Source organism: Muntiacus reevesi, chromosome 12, assembly GCF_963930625.1.
Source record: "Muntiacus reevesi chromosome 12, mMunRee1.1, whole genome shotgun sequence".
NCBI lineage: Eukaryota > Metazoa > Chordata > Mammalia > Artiodactyla > Cervidae > Muntiacus > Muntiacus reevesi.
This window is the reverse complement of record NC_089260.1, coordinates 39928046-39935135: the sequence shown is the minus strand read 5'-3', so window position 1 is coordinate 39935135 and position 7090 is coordinate 39928046. Positions and strand designations below refer to the sequence as shown.

At 35.7% G+C, this 7090-nt stretch overlaps 1 non-coding gene across 1 annotated transcript; it reads right to left on the bottom strand.

Annotated features, from left to right (window-relative positions):
* Positions 1 to 5471: 5471 nt before the first annotated feature.
* On the bottom strand, positions 5472 to 5575 carry LOC136145283 (U6 spliceosomal RNA). Its single transcript, XR_010658730.1, has one exon. It is a non-coding gene; the product is annotated as a U6 spliceosomal RNA (small nuclear RNA).
* Positions 5576 to 7090: the final 1515 nt, after the last annotated feature.

Below are 7090 nucleotides of genomic sequence, written 5' to 3'. Positions count from 1 at the left end.
TTTCTATCATTATATCTCACTTTCCTGATTCCAGTATTACTATCTGTCTCTTTTCCCTATAAACAGTTTGTGACTACATTGAGTCCACCTAGATAATCCAAGATGACTTCCCATGTCAAGGTCTTTAACTTAGTCATTCACTCAAAGTCCTTTTTAGCATGTAAAGTATCATATTCACTGGTTCAGGGGATCAGGAAGTGGATGTTTCTGGAGGCCATTACTCTGTTTACCACAGGGCAGACTGCCTCAGTTTCAATCCTGGTTCTGCTGTTTATTTGCGGTTTTTTCCTAAGGCAAATTACTTAAACTTCCCAAGCCCATATCTTCTTATGTGTGAAGTGATGCTCAAAATAGGAACTTGTAGGATTGTTGTGAGGATAAGATTAGGTTGTACTGTGTTTATAGAGGACCATAACAACTGTCAAAGAGTAAGTACTCAATAAATATCAACTATTATGTTTGTGTTGATCTCATGTGATAGAAGCAAACACATGTTAATGAATCACAGAAATAAGTGCATAAATTTAAAATGCTCACATATTAACTTACAGTTAGAAGTACAACCTTGGGATTAACAATATTCTTATTTAGATAAACCAAAAAAGAAGCCATTTTACAACCAAAAGTTGATTGGATGGATGTAAAATCAAAAAAACAGAGATAAACAAGACAAGTCCACTTGCCATAATTTCTTTCAGTTAAATCTTTACTGTTCAAAATGTGCTATCATAACCTGGCAGTTTTTTAATATGCAGAATTCCAAGTTTCATTCTAGACCTTCAAACAAGAGTCTGAATTTTTCTCTGATTTTCAAATGATTTGTATGTACATTAAAGTTTGATCACACTAACTATGATAGTGCCTCAGAGCTAAAAAGTGCTTTGCCCAGGTAGGCCCACTTATCTCTACTAGTGTCCTCTGTCTCTGCTTTCATAATAGGAATTCACCACAACCACTATCCATTGAAACATTCTGTCTTTACATGTGTCAGTACTTTCTAAAGGACATGCCGCTATACACTTTCCCTTTGAAGTGACTTGGCACAAGTCTGTGCTGATTATTATGTGTGTGATTTAAGTTTAACTCTCAGTGCACATTCTTAAGTTCTTCCACTGTAAGCTGGCAAAGAAAGGAGAAATCTTACCTTCTGAAAGCCAAGGAATAACGATTATAAACACACCTCCAGAAATCAAGCACCCACTGCATTTCTTAAAAGCGCTAATAAATTGTTACTAAGCTAATATTTCAAAACTTAGGTCTACAAGAAAACTCAGATAATAAAATTAATTAATTACATTAATCCACCATAGCTAAAATTAAAAGACACTCCTAGGATGAAAAGCTGTGACAAACCTAGACAGCGTATTAAAAAGCGAAGACATCACTTGGCTGACAAAGGTCCGTATAGCCAAAGTTATGGTTTTTCCAGTACTCATGCATGGATGTGAGAGCTGGATGGTAAAGAAGGCTGAGCATCGAAGAACTGATGCTTTCAAAATGTTGCACTGGAGAAGATTCTTGAGAGTCCCTTGGACTACAAGAAGATCAAACCATCCAATCCTAAAGGAAATCAGTCCTGAATATTCATTGGAAGGACTGATGCTGGAGCTGAAGCTCCAATACTTCGGCCCCCTGATGAGAAGAGCAGACTCATTGGAAAAGACGCTGATGCTGGGAAATATTGAAGACAAGAGGAGAAGGGGACAAGAGAGGATGAAATGGATGGATGACATTACCAATTCAATGAACACGAGCTTGAGCAAACTCTGGGAGACAGTGAAGGACAGGGAAGCCTGGCGTGCTGCTGTCCATGGGTGCGAAGAGTCGGACACGACTGAGTGACTGAACAACAATACATCATAGCTAAATATTACATTTTCAATGGGAAGAAAAGGAAAAGAACAGTATGGGAAACATTTTCTCATACTGAACAATATTACTGAAGTATGCTTTTGAAATGAGAGCAAATGCCAAAGTATAAATTAAGTTTCTCTAATGAAATGTGCCCATTGACACCAAAAGGTAATGTCTTCAAACTGGATTGAGTCACAGGAGTCCACAGTCACAAAGTGGATTGAGTGTTTGTATCCTTAGAGATACAAAGACACCGACAATAATTTACTGAATTACATTTGAATATTACTTCAATATATACTCTCTGAACACCTGTTACGGTATAATGCTCTGTGCTGCTCACACTTTTGTCATCTAAAAGAAACTTCCCTTCCCTAAAAGGAACTTCACCAGACAAACCTGTTGATAAGTAAGTTTATTCTTATGTTATAAGTGAGGACACTACTCTGACAGAGATTTCCTTGCCTCAGAGAAGAAAGAAGGCAAAGTTAGGATATTTATGAGATTTTGGAGTCAGTTTATGGAGGATCTTTCAATGTGGGGGTGATGGGGGAAGGGATGACTAGCACCGAAAAATAATTATGATGTAATAGTGTGTATTGGTGGACACTGCAAAGGGAGGGTCTTGAGGTGAGGGTGTACAAAGAGAAGAGACTAGAAGACTAAATAGTTGTATAATGCTATGTATTGAAAAGTCTTGATGGCTTGATGTTCATTTAAATGATTTTTCCTGGAAGCTTCTAAATGAACAATAAAGTTACTTTCAACTTATCTTCCCGGTCAAGAGTTTCCTGGAATAGTAAACGTATGTTGGTTGATGAAGACAAGGGAATAATAAAGTGATATTGGTGAAGACAGCCTAATGGTGGAGTAGAGTTATGTTAATGTAGAGAATAAGCTGTGTGCTGTAGGTGGTTTCAGCTTTCATTCGAGTGACTCAAAGTTAAATAGGATATAATCACTATTCTAAAAGAATATATAATAGAATTTGAAAGCTTTTTTTGAGTACTAAAACAGATTTGTTCTGATTATAGAATGTTTAATTATTGATAAAAATAGAGAAAAATATAAACAAGAAAATGAAAATCACCAAATTCCACCAACATAACAGAGCATTTGACATTTAACATGTTTATATATTGTGTTCATTTGCATTTAGTTTATATGTATAGTGGCAGCTCAGATGGTAAAGAATTTGCCTGCAATGCAGGAGCCCTGGGTTCCATCCCTGAGACGGAAGTTCCCCTGGGGAAGGAAATAGCAACCTACTCCAGCACTCTTGCCAGGAGAATTCCAGAACAGAGGAATCTGGTGGGTGAAAGTCCATGGGATTGTAAAGAGTTGGACATGACTGAGCAGCTGATACACACATAATAAAATATATGCATTTTGCAACCAAAAGTTGAATTCCCATCATCAATAAGCTTCATAGCCAGCTTTATTTTTCACTTAATTAAAAAGTCCATGAACTTTTCTAATGTTATTAAATGTTCTTTGAAAACTTGAATTTTTAATGTCTATGTGTGTTTGTATATATTTTAACCTAATTAAGTTAGTGTCTCATTCTGAAGCATCTTTGCTTGCTCAGGGGCAATGAAAATACTTATTTGATATAACTATTTCAAAACATTTGGGTCAGAACTTCTTAACAGCATCTGTCAATAAGGACAGAGAAGAATGCATGTAAACTTTAATTCATTTGTTGAGCTTAGATCAAAACTGCTAAAATGTAGTCATAAAATTCCTTTAAAGCCTTATCTTTACCCTTTAAAGTAATTTTATGATGTTTTCTATAATATGTCAATGTTGTTTTTTTAAATACTAAATAATTTTCTCCCAAAGCTTTGAGTAGAGTTGATTCTCTAAGGAGTTGCAAGAGCTTTTATTATTCCTACTATAGAAGCTACGTTCTCAAGGGTATTTATAGCCCAGTTTGCAAATCATGATGGCCATAATACAATTCATACAGTATCAAAATAATTCTTCATAAGATTGTCTTGGATTCTGATGAAAAACAAGTCAGTGAGGAATGGAACCAACTTTAAATATTATACTTTATTACTGCATTTCTAACAGGAGATTTGGGAAGTGGGGAAAGGGAAACAACATTTGAATTAGTTGAGTCCAGTTAGATTTAACACCAGTAGCAAGAAAGGTTAATATTTGACAAGTCCAGCTGAACTGCACTGAAAGGAAGTAGGAAGACGGTCCATATCAAAAATTTTTTTAAAAAAATAAATAAAAGGATAAAAAGAAAGAAGCAACAAGCATTACAGCAGGAAACAGAGATCATAGTAGAAATGCACCTTTTGTTGTCACCATCACTCCGTATTAGCAAAATGCAATATTGTAGAAATCTCCTACTCTAAAAAGAAAGCACTAATTTTTAAAAGAGAAGTTTTTGCTACCTTTGGAAACTTTAAGGTCCCAGACTGGTAAATATTTCAAGAAACCAGGGAAGAAACTTTAGAGTGGAATTTTGCAGATAGTAAATATGATGAAGGTGAGAATAGCGACACGTCCCTTTTCCTAAAAGAATTACAGACATAAAGAGGTCAGGAACAGGAGAAAATTAAGTAATACAAAGAGTAACACAAAACTTAGATGACTTTAAGATCCTGATGAAACTAGAGAAATACATCAGACAGAAACAGAAGGATGAAATTGCCAACATCATAAATTTTATTTTTTTAACAATACTGATTGGAGCTATTCTCACTGGAGTCAGATTCCACACTTAATTCAGGACTTTAGCAGGTAGGAATACAAGAGTTTAGGAAGAGCTCTACAGCTTATTTACTACTCGTTGCCAAGTTTGTACCCTTAAAGTCCATTAGTTTTATACTCCCCCTCCTCCATCCTCTGCTAAACATTGTTTCACTCTACGTTTTTTATAAGTTTGACTTTTTTATGTCTCATGTAAGTGACATCTTGTGTTTGTGTGAGTGTGTGCATGTGTGTATGAGTCACTCAGTTATGTCCAACTCTGCAACCCCATGGACTTGAGCCCAACAGGCTCCTCTTTCCACGGAATTCTCCAGGTAAAAATACTGGAGGGGGTTGCCATTTCCTTATCTGGGGGATCTCCTCAACCCAGGGATTGAACCTGGGTCTCCTGCATTACAGGCAGACTCTTTACCACCTGAGCTACCTGGGAAGCAAATGACGTCATACAGTAAACTTGTTTTACTTGGTCTGACTTACCTCAGCAGAATGTGCTCACGGACCATCCATTTGTTGAAAATGGCAGAATTTCTTTCCTGCATTTCCAGCTTCTCTGATGGCTGAGTAATACTCCACTGTGTATATTACCGCGTCCTTTCTTATCCGTTCATCTATTAATGGACCCTTGGGTTGTTTCTATGTCTAGGCTATTGCAAATAGTGCTGCAATGAACATGGGAGTCAGTGCATAAAAAGGTATAGCGACACAAGAATAGACTCCTAACACATTATGAATGGAAATCAAGGGATATTAAAATAGGAGAAAGAGAGAGAGTTTGTAGAGTTCTCAGTAATTTTGTTTTGTTTTTGATAATTATTTTTATTTTTTAAAAAATGTTTAATTGGAGGATAATTGCTTTACAGTGTTTGCTTCTGCCTTACAATGATGCAAATAAAAATTTGGAACACTTCAGGAGTTTCCATGTCACCCTTGCACAGGGGCCATACTAATCTTCTCTGCATCATTCCGATTTTAGTATATATGCTGCCGAAGCAGCCACGTTTTATTTTTTTGACATGAGCAGATTAGAATATAGGAAAGAAATCAATTGCACTGTAGTAGATTCCTCTTGAAGGAATAGAATCCTTTTGGAATAGGAACCATTGGCTACATCTCATCTCAAAGGGATCTCTCTCCCAACTGTATTTAAATTCAGTAATAAGCGCTTGAAAACTGTATGGATTAACCAAAATCTTGAAGAAACAGAAACTACCTTTCAACCTTCAGATGTTATTCCTACTTTCTTTACTTTTTCCTCTAGGCTAAAACTTTGCATAATCAAAGAAAACTATTGCCTCTTCTGCTGTGGGCTTAAATTAGGAAGCCAAGAGCAGATAATATATTGAATCCTATGAATCCTAGGGAGTGGTTTATCTTATCTAAGATAACTCAATTATCATTAAAACTGTAGGTCCTTAAAGGGATAATTGAACATTGGTCAAAAAAAAAAAAAAAAAAAAAAAGGAGAAAGGAGAAATAGGAAGTTAGGGAAATGTACTCCTATACACAATTCAAATATTTCCAAGAAAGTTAGTATAATTTTTTTACCTCTCATTAAAATAAGTAGCTTTCCTCAGATATATTATACTGTAGTCTAAGTAAAAAATAAATTCTCAAAAATAGTTTTAAGAAGAGAAATAGTAAAAAAAAAAAAACAAAAAAAACTCAATATAAATAATTTAAAGCAGTTTATTTATTATGTGATAATAATGATAACACCTCACCATATAGTAGAGAAATTAATAAATATAAGTACTCAAGGGCACAACAAATATAAAAAGAAGTATGATGAATATTTTTTCTGTTGAAAGAGAGATATACAAAGAACAGGTATAATGCCAGAAATACAGAATAAGTTATTGCTTCTTGAGCATTGTCAGCTACACACTGGCCCTTGCTGTGGGTGCTTGCGATCTACCTCTTCAAGGATTAAATCATGTCCTGATGCAGCTGCTATCTCTATCACTCCCTGAAGGAGTTCAGGGTGGAGAGCAGAATTGATGCACTTTGTAGTCCTAGAAAATTGATAGGGCAGGTTTTAGATAGTTAGATATTCTTAGGAACTGATTTTATGATTCTTGTCTCTCCTCATATCTAGAAAAACACCAAAATCCTTCATGTTGACCACTGTTTCTTGTGATTAGCAGAATCTTCAAGAAACTAGCACAACTTAATACAGAGTGGCTTAATAAATTTTTGAACTTCAATGCTTTGGCACTTTATGCAGTTTTCGTTGTGCTGACATGGAGAATTTCCAAAGTGTAGTGTTATCCAAAAAAGTCAGAAGTAGAAAAATATCTGCACCGATTTATATGTATAAACTATTTAGTATACACCCATGAAGATGTACTGAACTGTCAAATGTCTAGAGAAGTGATCTTAACAATGCTGACTGTGGCGAGTTCTAGGGAGAGTAGTAGGGTCTTTTTATCTTCTTTTTTTGTGCTCAGTCATGTCTGACTCTTTGTGACCTCCTGGACTGTAGCCCGCCAGGCTCTTCTGTCCATGGGAC